We start from the raw sequence: 16,719 nt of genomic DNA, 5'->3' as shown, positions 1-16,719 counted from the left end.
TAGCCATTTGGGGAGTGAGCCAGTGGATGGAAGACTTCTAGGCTTTATGTCTACCTCTCTGTCTCTGTAACTCTGCCTTTCAAATAAATAAAATAAATCTTTAAAAAATTGAAAAATTAAAAATTTTTAAAGGACAGATGTTTGGTATAGTTGTTAGCTAATCCATCGCTTGGAATACCCACACGCTATAACAGGATGTCTGAGTTCCAGTCCTGACTTTGCTCTCCATTTTCATTTCCTGCTAACACATACCTGGGGAGGCAGCAGCTGATGGCTCCAGCACTTGTATCCCCACCACCCACATGGAAGACCCAAATTGAGTTCCAGACTCTTGGCTTTAGCCTGACCCCCTGGTTGCTGCAGGCATTTGGGGAGTGAACTGAAGGATGGGATTTCTCTCTGTGTCTTTCTGTCTGTTTCTCTCTTTCTCTGTCTCTGGCTTTCAAATAAATATTAATCAGTAAGCTAATTAATTAATTAAAATAAATTCTATTTATAAAGTTTCAAGGCAAATGAAAGACTTTTGAAGTTTCCACTTATATAATGTTAGCAAATAACTATTTCTTATTTCTAAGGGGAAAATAGATTTGTAAAAACCTATTAATTGTAGGCTTGAAATTTTATGATTTTTAAAAGCACAAATATTTTAAAAGTTTTGGTATAATGGCATAAAAATCATGAGGATCACTTTATTGAAAAAGTCTGAGCTTGAAGACATGGCTAGCATGGGGCTTTCATCAAACATCCAAAGTAGATGAGTTGCTTGCAATCCAAAGAGAGAGGGGATGTTCAGTCATTCCTAGAGGAGATAAAATCCTGGCCTCCTCCTAATTCAATTGTCCATCATTAAATTCAGCATAGGACTCTTGAGCCACTTCTACTTAAGTGTAAGTGTGGGCTCTGTAGCCTACTTATTTCTCAGGAAATGCTTTGACAAGTGTTCAGTGTCCTCTCAGCATACCCAGCTCCTACCTTGGTAGTCTTGGGCTCCTTCAGCTGCTAATTCCCACTCCCAGTCTACCCCACCCTCACCCCTGGCATCAAGTAGGGTGAGTGCCTATCTAGAGACATACTTGCTTTCTCACTACCAGAATCCCTTCTCTGACCACAGTGTTTGGTATTTGAAATTCTGGATTTGAGACTTGGTCAGTCATTTACTTAGTCATATTTGGAGCCCAATGATCTCACAGTTTCAAATACAACCTGAATTAAAATTAAAAGTAAAGCATGAAACATATCACTTAAATCAAAACCAAACCAGTCTCTCTCTCTCTCTCTCTCTCTCTTGCTCTCGCTCTTGCTCTCACCTTTAAGCCAGTTTCTCTAACAACCATGAACAGCTGTCCAGAGCAGCAGTTTGCTATCATTATTTTATGACTCAGCCCCTTCTATCACTTTGCCAGGGAAGGTCTGAGAGTCGGTATGCATGGTGGTACTCTGAACATGGCAAGTCCCTCCTGATCACCTGTGATTAATGCTAAGAACCCCCAATGGTACATCCTTTAATGATACCCTTGGAATCGGGATGTCTGATCTTGGTTCTATTACTGTCAAAAGCACTTAAATCTGCCCTGGGTTAAGGGCTTATACATCCACGCTGGTGCCTATCCAGGGAAGCAACTGATGATTTTTTTTCACTCCATGCACCAAATATTCATTCTGTTTTTCTATTTCCCTCATAACATAGAAATGGAAGAAGCAAAGAGTATGTGTCCTCCAGTGGAATCAATTGTAACTACCACTATTACACAGGTCATTTGGCCTGAATTGAGGCATCCTGCCTGGTTTTTCTGTGCCTTGACTTCGAGGCAACAGAAAAAGGAAAGAGCGGGTCATGAGAAATCAAAGTGCTGTGCAGGCACTTCCTGGGAGTGTCACCAGCATGTCGTGTGATATTTCAGGGCCAATTTCAGCCAACTGTTAACAAACACTACCTGACATAGAAACCTCCAATGCCATTTGCTTATTTCAATACACCCTCATATCTAATGTGTCGGATGCTTCCCCCAGCAGGAGTCAGCGAATAACAGGTGAAGCAGGGCCCTGGTTGCATACCTGCTTATGTTTTTAAATAAAGTGTATCCACTTCCAAGGTCGACATTCAGCACACCTCCCTGTTATTTTCTTATAATATAGTGAGACAACACCACTGAGTTCTCCTCTCAGCCTGATGCCACTGCATAAGCTTGGGTGCATCCATTAAATGTTCTAACCTCCCAAGTCCTCCTCTGTCATATGAGGAGGATAAACACCTGTAATTGTTAAAATTCGAATTCTGGTTCACTGGGGCTCCTGTCCCCTTTCAATGCATAAACAACAAATATGTCTCAAGATGGACTATTTTCTTAAAGAGAGAGGCACTGTATTTTCATCAGAGCAAGTAGCCTAATGTGAGATTTTTATTAAACTATTAACTGCAAGGTATTTATTCTTCAATTATGTCTTACGGAAAACATATCATACAAAAATGACTGCAACAATGAAGAATGAAACCACCAAGCTAATGATGGTTACTCTACTGATTAAATTTGACTTCTGAAATCCACAGAGGGAAATTTCTGTTCATGTCATTTGTGTCTGTGTGTACGTATACATATTCCCCCATCTTCCTCTACTCATTTAGCTAGAGGGAGGAAAGTGGGAATAATCCAAAATTAATATCACTAATATAAGAATTCGAGCAGTTTTAATAGTGATAGGGGCAACTCAAGTGAGAGAGTCTGGAGATAACTACTGCTGGAATTTAGATTGGAGGGAAGAGAATTAGGCATGTTCAATGACATTAATTCACTTAGCGCTCTTTCCTTTCCCAGGGCTGACAGTGCCCAACAGGGACTTAAAGTAGTCTGAGAAAACAAAGGGCAAGGATATGTAAACTCTAAAGTACTATTTTTGCTTGCACTCTGTTCTAAATATTTTTCTGCAATTTACTGCTGAGCCTTAGCCTGCAGAAACTCTTGGCTAAGACACCATGATATCAAAAGCTTACTTCTGCAAAGGCTTTTCAAACTTTGGGGCACATTTGGCTCCCTTGGCGGTCTCGTTAAGATGCAGAGTCTGAAGCAGTGGACAGAGGGAGGCCTGAGACTCTGCATTCTAACATCTCCACAGGATGCTGCTGCTGCATGTGTCCAGACCCCACTTCGAGTTAAAAGGCCCCTGAGCAACCACTTTTCAAAGACTTCAACTATAACCATTTGCACTCAGATTATTCTAATGACAATTTGCTATTTGATGATTAGGAAGGTCTCTGCAGGGCTTACATTTCACCAATAATTATTACCAGAAAACAATCCCATTGTTTAAGTTTTCCCATTGTTTGGTTCTGGATCACTAAAGGTCTATTCTCCGTGCAGATGGGGGAAAGGCAGGGCACACATATGGAGAAGAGTTCTCGTTTCCCTCCATGCCCTCAAGCTTAACTTTGCACACTGACTTGGACGTGTCTCTGACCTGAGGAATTTTTCAGGTGCCAGACTAGATGTGGCCATGAAAACCTACACTGCTTTCCTGAGAAGTGTTGCTCTTCATTGGCCCTTACAGGCAAAGGATTGGGCAGGTCCTGTTTGGAGGACAGCAGCTGAGTTCACCTTCAGCACTCAACTTTCAAAGTCATTGCTGGGAAGCTGACCTATGCATAAGGAAAGGGACCTTGGCCTGTGGGTATCCTGAAGATAGGAGTCTTTAAATTCTTACACTTGAAGACCTTTTCATAGTGAAATGGTGATTCTGGTACCTCCAAAAGTCTTTTCTTTAATAAAAAATTTTGTTACCTTCCCTTGCCTTCCAAAACACTCAACAAATACACAGGGAAACATAACATTTGAAATAAAAGAATCTACTACTTGATACTCTAATTGAAGATGTCAGACAAAAAACAAATAAGTTCCTAATCTGGAATATGAGAAAGGGGAAAATGCTAAGGAAACATGTTCATAGAAGTTATTCACAATAGCCAAGAGGTGGAAAAAACCCTAGTATTAGTTGGACGAATGGATAAGCAAAATGTGATCTAAACATAGAAATATAAGTCAGTCTCAAAGAGGAAGGAAATTATGACACATGCTATAATATGAATGAACTTTGAGGACATAATGCTAAGTGAAACAAGTAAATGACAAAAAGACAAATACTGTATCACACAGATGAGGTACCTGGAATTGAGCAATTCATAGAGACAAAAAGTAGAACGGTGGTTTCCAGAGACCGAGGCAGAAAGGAATGAAAACCTATAGTTTAATGTGTACATAGTTTCAGTTTTATAACATGAAAAGAGTTCTGGAAACCCGTTATACAACAATGTGAATATACTTAGCTAGCACCACTGAACAGTAGACTTAGAAAAAGTAAGTTTTATATTAGTTGTCTTTTGTTACAATTCTAAAAAAAAAGTGACAAAGAAAAAGTAAGCAGCAAAGTGGGCTTGTGAGCAATAGGTTATTAGGGTAGGAGATGTTGCCATTTTAAACAGCGTAGTTAAAAAAGGTGTCATTGCTAGGGTGACTGTGGTACAAAGACTCAAAGGAGGGGAGTGATGGGGTCATATGAGAGAAGAATCTTTCAGCAGTGGATATGGTGAGTGAATAGACTTGAAGGTGATGGGAGTGACAAGGAGTCCACAGCAACTTTGGTCTTATTATCCTCACCTACTAGACAGTGGAGTTAGAGCCACTCTCCATGGCAGGGCCACTGATTGAGATAAATTTGGTTCTGTTGAGACACGCCAGAAAAGACTTCACAGAAGCAAGGACTCAGCTTGGTGTGGCTCTAGCAGCTCTTTAGGTTCTTGACTATCTGCTGCAATGAAAGGGAGAGCAGAGTGCTGTGCCCTTGGTGAGCCTGAGCAGATTTCAACTAAGTGAGGTAGCACAAACTAGGAGAGAACAATAGGGGAGCATGGGGTTGTCACCCAGTTCAGGCTCCAGTGAGGGAAGATTCTGCATAAAAGCTTGAGAACTATCGGCAAAGCGACTTTGCGAGAACCTGGAATTGGAAGGGCTGCTGGAAGAAGGGCCATCCCATTCTGCACAGATCACAGTCTGGCTAAGCACAAAGTGGTCTAAAGCATACAAGGCAACTGGGGTTTCAAACTGGAGCTTCTAGAATGTTTCAGCAAGGAAAGGAGTCCCCATAAAAGGTCTTGGTTATATTGGTATAGGCAAGTCTTCTTGGAAAAGACCCCCAGAAACATAGGTAATCAAAGCCAAAACTGACAAATGGGATTACATCAAGCTAAGAAGGTTTTGCACTGCAAAGGAAACACTTAAAGTGAAGAGGCAACCATTAGAATGGGAGAAAAATATTTGCAAACTACACAAGTGGTAAAGGATTAATACCCAGAATCTATAAAGAGCTCAAGAAATTCAACAGCAACAAAACAAATAATCCAGTTAATTTAATTAAAAGATGAAATTCAAATCGCCAACAGATACATGAAAAAATTCTCAGGATCTCTGGTCATCATGGAAATGCAAATAAAAACCACAATGAGGTTTCACCTCACCCCAATTAGAATGGCTCTCATACAGAAATCAAAAAAAAAAATGATATCAAGGATATGGGGGAAAAGGTACCCTAATCCACTGTTGATGGGAATGCAAACTAGTATAGTCATTGTGGAAAACAGTATGGAGATTCCTCGGAAAGCTGAAAATAGATCTACCAATATGACTCAGCCATCTCACTCTTAAGAATCTACCCAAAGGAAATGAAATCAGCATATCAAAGAGTTATGCAATTAACCAAGTTTATTGCAGCTCAATTCACAATAGCTGAGACATGGAATCAACCTAGATGCCCATCAACTGACGACTGGATAAAGAAAATGTGGTGTATATATACACAATGGAATACTACTCAGCTGTAAAAAAAGATTGAAATCCTGTCTTTCACAACAAAATGGATGTAAATGGAAATCATTGAACTTAGTGAAATATGCCAGTCCCAAAAAGACAAATACCATACATATATCATCCTCGATCAGTGGTAATTAACAGGATACAAAAAATGTAGATTAGTAGAATTGACATTTTGAGAATTGATTATTGTTTATAGCTCTAGTCTCTTCTGTTGAGGAACAGTAGGTTTTTTACTTACATTTTGTTGAATTCTTTACTTAGTGGAGAGTTAATGTTATGATTATAAAATTTAAAAAGTATGTCACTGTAAAAATTAGAACAAAGAATATGTAAGGAAGAAGGAGGGAAGATAAGAGCATGGACAGGAGCCAAACTTCTTAGTGATTTTCCAGATGGGTTTTTAATGGTTCTAAAAATTTAGAATAAGCCATGTTCAAACAAAATAAATAAAGAAATAAAAAGCCTTGGCTCTGTGGCAAGAATGGGCCACTTAGCATCAGAACCCAAAAGTGAGCATAGAAATAGAAGAAAACTATTGCTGAGGGGCCAGTGCCGTGGGGCAGCAGGGTAAGCCACCACCTGAGATGCTAGCATCCCATATCAGTGATGGTTGGAGTCTCAGCTACTTAGCTTCTGATCCAGTTCCCAGCCAATGTGTGGAAAAGTCCTTGGGACCCTGCCACCCACATGGGAGACCTGGATTGAGTTCCCTGGGGCTCCTAGTTTCAGCCTGACCCAGTCCTGGCCATTGCAGTCATTTGGAGAGTGAACCAGAGGATGGAAGAGCTCCCTACTCCCCGACTTCTTCTGTGTGTGTGTGAGTGTGTGTTTCTCTCTCCCTCTCTTCTCCCTCCATTGCTCTGCCTTTCAAATAAATCTTAAAAAAAATTACTGGTGAATATATGAGACACCCCTGGAAATGCTTAGACTAAATGCAAGAAAAGTTAAAGTCTAGGAAAATAGATGCTGCTTATTGGATGCTCCACCTTTGATGGGTAAAGACTGGTAGATATGCTTTAGTGAAGGAATTCGATTAAAGTGTGTGTGTGCAAGCACACAAAGACGCACTTAAAGACTATAGGATTCCATGATCTAACCAAGTTCTTCAGGTGTGGATCAGCTAAATTTTTGGTCAATTCCTCTATCCTATCTGTGCTTCAACTTCTTCATATGTTAAATAACCCCCAAATAACTTCCTTGTTGGAGTAACTTTTAGGGTTGAATAAAATCACAGATGGGAAAGTACTTAGAATAGCAACAAGTTTTAGCTCAATCATGGTGTTTATTATTGTATTCTTTTCATTTTCATTTTATTAAAGAATTCTTCCTCCACTTCACCCTGGAAAAAAAAATCTGCCAAGAGTCTGAGCAAAGGTGTGCGATTTATTTGTCACGGTCTCTAATGAGGAATTTCATTTTAACCTTTTTTGAAACATCTGTTGCATTTAAATACAGTAAATGCAAATAGCAGAAAAAGAGTAGCATCTGGGCTAGAAACAAAAAATATCTGCTCTTATTTGTAAAAAGAGAGCAAGAGCTACAGAAGGGGAGGGAGATGGAGAGAAAGAAAAGAAAGGAGGAGGAAGGGAGGGGCGAGGAAGGGAGATTGCTACATTGCTAGCGCTGAGCACTTGATCACCAAGAAGTCCTGCTCCACCTGATGCAGGAAGCAGCATGATTAATGTGCACACGCAGCTGTGCATCTGCTCCAAGTCCGTCTCAGAGTCCCAGGGCCCCTCCGCTCGGTCAGCACTTTCCTCAGCGGGTGCTGAGAAGTGACTTTCTGCAAGCATTTCCCACTCCCTCCCTGGTGCGGGCCTTTGCTTCTAGGAAAGTGGGAAGAAATGGTCCATGAAGTTTCATTTGCCTTGAAAAAAGCAGACCCTCTTCGGAGAAATTGCCAGGAGCAGACTGCCCGAGTGCAGCCAAGAGGGGCGCCTGTGGCCAGTCCAGCCTGCTGCCTGCCCCGGCCCCTGGGATTAATCGTTCTTAAAGCCACTGAGGCCACAGGAGCAATCCGGCCGGACAAGGAAAGCCTGAGAGGAAAAGAGAAAGATCTCCCCGGTCTCAGATTTCCCAGCCTTTTGAATGAGTTTCCTAGAGTTGCTTTGGGTCTGGCTGGAAGGAAATCCGGTGGCAAGCAGAAGGAAAACTAGCCAGATCTTCACCTCTGTAGGCAGGTGACAGCCACAGAACCACACATCATCAGAACAGGTCGCAGCTGTCACAGAGGAAGCTGATCCCACTGACACAGGCCAGGGACAGATGTTGAGATGGCCTGGGAGCTCCAGGGGCCCAGTCCATGGTGTGGCACTGGCTTTGCCTGGCCAGCAGTAAACCATACACCACAGAGCGTTTGTTCCCAGCTGCAGGTGAGAGCCGATGCATACTTTTTCCAGAGGCAAAGGGCCCCTTGAGCCACTGTTTCGTCCAGATGTTCCAAGGGAGGTGGGAGATGGTCTTATTGATAAGGATTCTTCCTTTTCAGAATTGGTTTGGGGACCTTAAGCCTTATTTGTTCTCACCCTTGTAGTGGCTGAAGGACATCTCGAGGCCACAGAAATTGTGACAAGCCCACCATGCGAATTCAGAGGCCAACCTGAGGCTCTTTCTCTCTCAGCAGGACACACCATCTGGTTTGTCCCTGGAAGGTTCACAGAGCAACAAAAGCCTCCAGTGACTGGAATCCTTCTGCACACTGAGCATGTCTTCCACAGGCATTGCCCCCCAAGCAGAGTGTGAAAGATGCAGCAAACGACAGTAATCCCCGGCTGGCGAGAGGCCACAGGGAGGTGGAGAAGAGAACTCAGGAGAAGGCAGAGAGGCCCAGGTGTGATAAAGAAGAACAAGGGGAAGTCAAGAGAACATGGGACACACAGCAGACGAGAGGCAAGCGGGCCGGACTGCGGTGAGGAGGCTGTGGGTGAGGGAGCCGAGCAGGAGGGAGGGGGCGTGGAGAGGAGCTGTCCAGACCACAGCATGCCAGAACTCCAAACCAGGAGATCTGCGGGAAGGCAGAGAGCAGTCAGGATGGAATGCTTCTGCTGAGACCCGACAAGGGTACGGGGTGTGTGTGTGTGTGTGTGTGTGTGTGTGTGTGTTTGGGATACTGTGTGACTATGTGTGGCTCTGTGTCGGGGGTGGGTGTGTCTGTAGAGAGTATGGGGTGGTGTTGTGTATGGCTTATATGTGTGTGTGTGGAGGGGGTGTATGTGTGTGGTAAGTTTGTGTGACTAGGGGAGGGTCTGTGGGGGTATGTGAGTGTGTATGGGTGTGGCTGTGAAGGTGAAGGGGCTATGTATGGGTTTATGTATGTGTGCACGCGTGTGTGCATATAGGCTGTGGGTGGGGTCTGTGTAGGGGGTACGTGAGAGTGTGTGGATGTGGGTGTGAGGAGGTGGTGGGAGAATGTAAGGAAATGTATGGCCCTGCGCTCCCACTCCAGTTTTCTATCATAAGGAACATATAGAGATCCCAGGCTAACAAGTCCGATTTCCCAACCTGGACCGGAAAGCCCTCCCTGGGGGCATTTTTGCCCTGCAGAGCCTCCTTGCCTCAAAGTACGGGGGGGGCAACTGACCTCAGCCACACACCAGGGGCCCATAGGACTGCACAAAGCTCCTATTATTCTTACTTTAATCATGGGTTTTGCTTCACAAACCCTGCTGAAGTGTTACAGCAGCACTTGGGGAGGCATATGGCTTTGTCAGGGATTGTTTTTTTTTATTTTCTAAAGATACCAACAAATTTCCCATTTTCTCTCAAAATAATTATCAGCAAACATAGGCAGAGGTGGCACCACCCCTTGGATTTCCTTTCAAAACAAATGAAATCAAGTCCTTTTCCATTCAGTTATTTATTTATGAAAGAGACAGAAACAGACAGAGAAGCAGGGAGAGAGGGGAGGCAGAGAAGAGGAGAGAACAGGAAAGGCAGCAAGAACACCTTTATTAAAAGTTGAAAACCCAAATTATCACAATGTTTAATGAAATCTTTCCCTCTGTGTACAGATTTAAAACTGAATTATGCCAAGGTGTGACGATTAGAAAAAAAAATTTGAGTCGGGAAATTTTCCTAATTTTGTGCTTTCAGTGCGAGCTTAGACTCCAAGACCTGCATTTAGAGTGGGGATGTGAGATATTACTGAATAAGATAAGGAAGCCAATAAGATGTATTTTTCTCTAAACCAGATAAATGGCATTTTTTTTGCTCTGACTCACTAAGGTATCCACGTGAGATTCAGAGAGGATTGATTAAGTCCAAGCACACAGCTGCCACTATGGTTGGTTTTGTGGGCTGGAAGACAGCAAGGTGCACCTGCAGGGTGGGATATTCCTGACTCCCCTTGCTTAAAAGATGCAGAAACTAAATAGGAGGCATCGCCAAGCCATCATGAATCTGTCAATAAAAGCTCATCTTCCTGTAAATCTCCTAGATGTGGCCTTTTTCACACACTAATTGAACACTCAAGGAAATCATTTCTTCCAAAGGAAATACCTGACAAATGGTCTTGTTTGCATCTGACGTCTCAATTAGCTCTGCAAGAGATGTCCATTTGTAGCAAGGCAAGGAGGTCAAGTGGATAGTTTTGCAGCAGTACTTGCAATGATGACCACTACTCTGTAACTCAAGAGAAAGCCTTTGAGGCTCAGGATCCATATTTGTGTAAGAGTGATAAAATCTGTTGTCAACTCGCCGTTTTGTTTTTTTCTGGGGGAAATATTTGATGTAGATCAACTCCTGAGTACTTGTCTGGAAGAAAAAATGTAGCATAGATGCAACCTACACCTAATAAGTGAGCCATCCAGTTCAAGTTTTTATCTGTTTAACTAAGACAAAACATGATATAATTTTATTTCAGCAGGGTGTCTTCCTTCTCAAGTTCTCTAGGAACTTGACTTGTTTATTATTCCCCGTCCACAGAAACCAAAGTTCTAAAAACTCAACAAAAGTGGAGAGAGAGAGAGAGAGAGAGAGAGAGAGAGAGAGAGAGAGAATGAATGAATCAGTTTAGATTATGGGTTTCTAGAAATCTAGGGGATAATTTCCAGCCCAGCTAGGTTGAAAATATGGTTTTAGTTTCCTGCTTCTGCTGAGTCAGTCTCCATGGTGTATCCTTGTGGTTTTGTTTGAGTTGATACAAGTTCCAAAAACATCCAGTGCCTTCATACTAGAAAGAGTATGTAAAAGCAGTCTACAACAATGTCCAGATGACCCCCATCATTGCATTACTTGAACCATCCCTTCCTGTGATAACAACAGCACAGTCGCCTAACACTCATTCTCTCTCTACAATAAATCTTAGAAGATGGCTGTGGCTTTCCCGGCTTCTTGCCTAACTGACATGCATTTTTCCCTCCTCCCTGGTCACCAAATTGCAATTGCCCAACTCCAAGCACCACGCTTGTCCAGCGTTCCTAGAAGTTCAACACAGCCCTGTGCTTGGCTCTGGCTACGGAGATGAGAGTCTCAGGGGCCATCACTGTGGCACAGATTAATCCTCCGCCTGCGGTGCCGGCGTCCCACGTGAGTGCTGGTTCTGGTCCTAATCCCAGCTGCTCCACTTCCAGTCCAGCTCGCTGCTGTGGCCTGGGAAGACAGCGGAGGATGGCCCAAGTCCTTGGGCCCCTGTACCTGCGTGGGAGACCAGGAGGAGGATCCTGGCTCCTGGCTTCGGATCGGCGCAGCTCTGGCCATTGCAGCCATTTGGGGAGTGAACCACTGGATGGAAGACCTTTCTCTCTGCCTCTCCCTCTCACTGTCTGTAATTCTACCTCTAAAATAAATAAATAAAATCTTTTTTAAAAATTTTAAAAAGGAAAGAGTCTCTGGGGGCAAGCTTGTTCCTCCTGAAGTGAAGGAGCCGTGCTTCCCTTCCTGTCTTGTGTGGGAAGAGATGGCTTACAGACGTGTGGGCCACACAGTATAAGGTCAAGAATGGTGCAGCAGGGGCCCAAGCAGAGAGCGGGAAGAGTCTGAGTCCCTGATGATAGCACTAAGTAGTAAGATTCACACCAGAAACTGCATACATCTGGTCTTGCTGATATCTGAAAACAAGAAGCATCTAAAAGCATAGAAATTAAGTCATCCAATGTGTATAGTGAAATCATTACTAGGGGCTGGCATTGTGGCATAGTGGGTAAAGCAAGTAAAGCAATGCCAGCATCTCTTATGGGTGTCTGTTCCTGTCCTGGCTGTTCCACTTCCCATCCAGCTCTCTGCTAATGATTTGGGAAAAGCAGCAGAATATGTCCCACGTGTTTGGGCCCTGCCACCCTTGTGGGAGATGTGGAAGAAGCTCCTGGCTCCTGGCTTCAGATAGGCACAGCTCCGACCATTGCAGCCAACTGGAGAGTGAACCAATGGATAGAAGACCTATCTATCTATCTATCTATCTATCTATCTATCTATCTATCTACCTCTCCTTCAGATGAAGCTCCTGACTCCTGGCTTTGGCCTGGCCCAGCCCCGACCATTGCAGCCATCAAGGGAGTGAACCAGCAGATGGAAGATCTGTCTCTGCCTCTCTCTCTCTCTTTCTAAAACTCTGCCTTTCAAATAAATAAATAATTTTTAAAAAATCATTACTTTACCAGGGGACTCCAATTCAATCCCATCAAGGTGGCATGATCCCAATGCCATCTCACTAGTCCAAGTGATCAATTTCTGTTCACAATTGATCATAATGATAGGACTAAGAACCAAAGGGATCACATAAACAGGAATAGTGTCTGCAAATACTAGCTGATAGAATAAAAAAGGGAGAGAACGATCCAACATGGGAAGAGAGATACACAGCAGACCCATAGAATGGCAGATGTCCTAAACAGCACTCTGGCCTCAGAATCAGCCCTTAAGGCATGCGGATCTGGCTGAAAAGCCCATGAGAATATTTCAGGCATGGAAAGCCAAGACACTCTGGAAAAAAAAAAAAAAAAAAAAAAAAAAAAAAAAAAAAAAAAAAAAAAAACACCTAAATGAAAGATCTCCGCGAGTGAGATCCCAGTGGAAAGAACAGGTCATCAAAAAGGAGGTACCTTTCTCTGAAGGGAGGAGAGAACTTCCACTTTGACCATGGCCTTGTCTAAATATGATCAGAGTCGGTGAACTCAGGGGGCTTCCATAGCCTTGGCAACTCATGACAAGAGCCTAGGGTGATTACTGATGCCATAAACAAGAGTGTCAATTTGTTAAGTCAACAACAGGAGTCACTGTGCACTTACTCCTCATGTAGGATCTCTGTTCTTAATGTGCTATACGTTGTGATTTAATGCTATAACTAGTACTGAAACAGTATTTTTCACTTTGTGTTTCTATGTGGGTGCAAACTGTTGAAATCTTTACTTAATATATGCTAAACTGATCTTCTGTATATAAAGAGAATTGAAAATGAATCTTGATGTGAATGGAAGGGGGGAGGGAGAGGGAAAGGGGAGAGTTGCGGGTGGGAGGGAAGTTGTGGGGTGGGGGAAGCCATTGTAATCCAAAGCTGTACTTTGGAAATTTATATTCATTAAATAAAAGTTAAAAAAACACACACACAAAAAAAATAAATACTGATGTACAAAAAAATCATTACTAACATATACAATGACTATATTATATGAAAGCAGAGAAATTACAAGTGGAAATAGCATCCTTGATTTATAGAGCTAAAGAGCTCTGAAGAGATCCCCTGCTTCCCAGAAAAAGTGCCCCTGAAGAATCTCTTCTTTTAATGTCTGTCCTTCATGATGTTTGTATATAGAGATGAAGAATTACTCCTTAGATCCTGAATCCTTGGCCTCTGTAGCTTCACTGTATCCTGCTATCCAATGCCATCAGCTGTTCCACATCTTCCTTTTATTATTTTCCATCCATTAATCACTTGTATTGTTCAGGTTTACAATTTTCCAAACTCTGCCCATTTCAATTAGATGCCAGGGTCACAGACATAACCCGGCAGCTCTGACCTGCACAGGACTAACCTCAGAGGCGGCTGGGCTCCTGCAGGCTCCATTTCCATGCGCACCATCTCCAGTCCAGGATGAGATAATTTCACTCATCTAGAAAATTAAGGTGAATAAGAGAATAGAAAACTGGAATGGCATATGGTCTAGCTTCCTGAATTTGCGTGATTATCCATTATCAAATCGCAGGCACTGAGTTATTAAGTCTATTGACAGATGCAATGTAATTTTCTTCAAACAGATAACTGATCCAGGAGCTGATAAGGTCTGAATGTGCAGTGCACACTCCCTCATATTTGATCATTCTTCACTTTCTTCATTTACTGCTCTGTTATCAAATTACTGGTACAAATATATACACAGAGGTATAGCCACATCGGATGCCTTAAATTAATACTCAAGGTTCCTGTTTAATCACTAAAAATTTTCTGAATCTGAGCAGTATTACTCTATAATGTTGGGACCAAGAGAAATAAGAATAAATAGGAAACCTGTGTAATAAAATGTTCAGAACTAAACCTGGGAAAGAGTTTAAATAAATTGGATAGAAACAGGTGAGCATGGGCTCACTTTAGAAGATTTTTAAGGATTTCAAAGTTGAGAGAGAATTCTGTTCTGCTAAATGTGTGAAAGAATTGCTACTTTCCCTTTTATAACCTCTGGCGAGGATATTCTCACACAGCTAATAAATCAACACTGAAATCTTGCTCAAATTACAAAAGCAAAATAAAATCATTTGCACAATATCTGATGCAAATGGACTGGAGAAGACACTTTGCAAACATTTGGAATTACTCCCTCTGAATTTGAACTCTTGGCACCCAAAAGCACAATGAAAGTGCACAATGGTTTCCCAGAGTTTGAGAATAAACTTCAACACTTGTGAAACAAAAATCCCATTTATCCCAAAATTTAGCCTTAAGTCCCAATTTAAAACTGTTCTGTGTTATTCTAATTTTCCTCTATCCCTCACTAAGATGACTCTGAGTCTAAAGTCTGAGTTCTAAAGAATTAAACAACAAAAGGATCATCCAGATGTTTGCCTTCTGATGCATGGACTTACCGTACTCATTGTAATTAAAACACAGGTACCAGATTATACAGCCCCTTTGGGAGGGAACACGTGGACCAGTGGTCTAATCAGTCTTCATTTGTGAAGACGTAGGTGAGACCCTGTCCCTTCCGGCAGAAACAGGAAAAATTGCTATGTCTGAGTTCTTACTAAGAACCAAAATATTTTAGAAATTCCAACATGTTACCATTTGCCTGACAATAAGTCATCATGTACAGAAATCACTGATTATATCTGACTGTAAGAATATGTCAAATCTGTTTATAGAAGAGTCTTATGTAGTAAAGGTACTAAACATGACCCTTGGGATAACAGGTGTTCGGTTTTTATTGCGTCTTCAAGAGACACTGCCTAGAAATCTTGTTCATCTTCCTTAGCAAAATCCTTTGATATTTCTTAAAGGATTTAGTCTGGTGAAGAGTTTTCAGGGACAGACATTGTGGCATAGTGGATTAAGCTGCCTTTTGGGATGCCCACATCCCGTATCACAGTGCCTGGGATGGAGTCCGGCCTCTGCTTCCACTTCAGCTCCCTGCTAATCAGCACCCTGGAAGGCAGTAGATGACTGCTCAAGGATTTGGGTCCCTGCCACCCACATGGGAAACCCAGATGAAGCACCTGGCTCCTGGCTTCTGCATGGCTCAGTTGCAGCTTTTGTGAACATTTGAGAATTAAACAACATATACAAGATCTCTCTCTCTCTCTTTCAGATAAATAAAAATAAATAAACTTTAAAAACAGGTTAAAAAAAATACATTTTGTAAACATGTCAGGAAACCATTCTATTTCTTCTGGACTTATTTTTGAAGACCACAGACAGACTAATAGCTTTCTCTAATAAGTCGAACCTGATTTTCTATATAAATGGAACCCCACAAGAAATTTTAGATCTCAAAATTCTGTGTACTGCTTTCAGTACTAGATTTCTCGATGATTCCCTTTTCTTCAGAATTCCTCTTCTTTTCTGGAGGGTCCATATTCAGAAATGTGTGACAGAGTTCAATAGAAGAATAAAATAAAAATATTAATTACCCAGCGCTGTCTGAATCCCAACAGCCACGCTGAGTGCGCAGGACACTGATGGAGGAATCCAGGGAGCATCAATATTTATTATGAAGATGTGTGTATTGATTGAGCTGTAAAATGATTCAAAGTAATATATACCATCCCAATAATTGAACTCCATTCAAAAGAACACCCATGTAGCCTCAATGAAAATTGAAAACGATGATTTTGATTTATTAAATTACTCTATACAGCCACAAGATATTGAACAAAGGCAGAGAAAGCTAATATCAGTCTACAGTCAGGCTGCCTTCCTGTGAACAAGAGGGACCAGAAGCAGACTTTCCAGCAGGACAAAGAGGAACCTGATTTTCAGGTTTGGGCCCAAGTTACTCTGAGGTCAGGTGAGCAGTGGGCGACCCTGAGGCAGAGACCTTAGATCACACCTTCTCCAAAGGGCTTGTCCCTTTTTCACATCATCTGCCCTTCCTGTAAGACCTTTCTAAACATTCATTTCTCTGCTCCCTGCATTCCTATATGTGGAAGTGGGTATGTGGACAACTCCTTATGGGCAAACAGGGATGGGAATTATGTTGAAGCAGACTTAATGGGCTCCACTTACTCAAAACCCTCAATTACCCAACTGTTCCCTTTGTCCTGCTTAAATAAAAGACACAGTACATATGGGGAAGACATAAGGTTGGTTTGCTTACTTTTAAAGAACTTTGTGAGGCCAGTGCTGTGGCGTAGTGGGCTAAGCCTCTGCCTTTGGCACAGGCATCCCATATGGGCACCAGTTTGTGTCTGGGCTCCTCCTCTTCCAATCCATCTCTCT

The 16,719-nt window shown here is 42.3% G+C and overlaps 1 long non-coding RNA gene across 1 annotated transcript in view; it reads left to right on the top strand.

Moving 5' to 3' along the window:
* Window positions 1-11,817, top strand: part of LOC127490366 (uncharacterized) — a 31,166-nt gene extending 19,349 nt beyond the window's left edge. Inside the window, exons 5-6 of the long non-coding RNA XR_016230302.1 lie at window positions 8,479-8,766; window positions 11,429-11,817. This is a non-coding gene — a long non-coding RNA (uncharacterized LOC127490366). The remainder of the gene's footprint in view (window positions 1-8,478; window positions 8,767-11,428) is intronic.
* The last annotated feature ends 4,902 nt before the right edge of the window (window positions 11,818-16,719 follow it).

The sequence above is a fragment of the Oryctolagus cuniculus genome, chromosome 2 (genome assembly GCF_051225735.1).
Source record: "Oryctolagus cuniculus isolate XC-2025 breed Fujian yellow rabbit chromosome 2, ASM5122573v1, whole genome shotgun sequence".
NCBI classification, from domain to species: domain Eukaryota; kingdom Metazoa; phylum Chordata; class Mammalia; order Lagomorpha; family Leporidae; genus Oryctolagus; species Oryctolagus cuniculus.
Note: the sequence above shows the minus strand (reverse complement) of the source record. Positions and strands in the feature narration are given on the sequence as shown.